The sequence below is a fragment of the Aplysia californica genome, unplaced genomic scaffold, assembly GCF_000002075.1.
Source record: "Aplysia californica isolate F4 #8 unplaced genomic scaffold, AplCal3.0 scaffold01233, whole genome shotgun sequence".
NCBI lineage: Eukaryota > Metazoa > Mollusca > Gastropoda > Aplysiida > Aplysiidae > Aplysia > Aplysia californica.
Genome location: NW_004798503.1, coordinates 58,661 through 59,727, shown reverse-complemented (window position 1 = coordinate 59,727; position 1,067 = coordinate 58,661). Strand labels below are relative to the sequence as shown.

Genomic DNA, 1,067 nt, shown 5'->3' with positions numbered 1-1,067 from the left:
AGGGGGGGGGGCAAAAGAAAAGAAAATCAATGCCCTCTGCAGTGCCCAAAGTTTGGCGTGGGATGAGCAGTTATTCAGATGGACGGCTACTTCTGTATTGTTCAAACAGTTGGAACAGAACTTTAGGAAAATCGAACGTGTAAAGTAGAAAGATTATCTTGCCACTTCATCAGTATAACGTCCAGTTGGCCTAACTCACTGCGATGGGTTTTTCAATTCCTGAAGCGTGAGGGGAAGGGATGATAACTGAATTGAATCGAAAAAAGAGGAGGAAGAAGAAGATACTCCTGAAGATCAGATTGAGGTTACTTTAACATAAAATGACCCTGATTTCCACTCTAAATTGTATTTTTTTAAACCAGAACGCCCCCATATGATCACACAAAATGAACTGAAGGACCATGCCAAGGATATTTAGTGCTGGCAAAACGCAAAGCATAGCTGTTAAGCCCAAGACTCCCATCAATGGAATGTGTTTGCTTACAGTGTGGGAGGGAGCACATTCAAAATTCTTGACTTGGATCTTCGTCTTCGTTTATACCATGAAGGGCGGTATCTGGTTGCATATAACGATGTGGTGGAATAATGCGCTCGTCAATTTTTGGGCATGTGGAGTTTTTGGTATTATTTGTATAAGCTTATTCATTTGCCTTTCTTTCAATGAAAATAAATACCTATCTAACTTGATTAGAAGTCGAGATATTTGCGATTTGAGGATGTGGGGTCGTCTTGTTTCAGAGGTAAAATTAGCGAGAAAATGACCACCAAAGTTCGGTAATTTCAATAGCTTGAAAGTCCTTGAAAACTGAAAAATTACAAATTGTGTGTCTTTAATCAACGTTTTTGAGTCAAATTCACATGGTAATGTTGTTTTTTTTAAAATACGGACACAAAAGGTGTTGAGACAAAATAATAAATTCGAAAAAAATTGCCAACCAGTTGGAAATATGGCGGTTTCTTCGATTTCCTTATTTTGACGAGCGCCTGGTTTCACCACGATGCCTCACATATAACGACATGGATGGTCTTATGAAAGTGGCGGGGTGAGTGTTGGACGTGTGTGTGTG

General features: G+C 39.6%; 1 protein-coding gene across 1 annotated transcript in view; it reads left to right on the top strand.

Moving 5' to 3' along the window:
• The window catches only part of LOC106013758 (C-type lectin domain family 4 member D), a gene marked incomplete in the record, with an annotated part of 6,466 nt that overhangs the window by 1,052 nt on the left and 4,347 nt on the right, over positions 1-1,067 (top strand).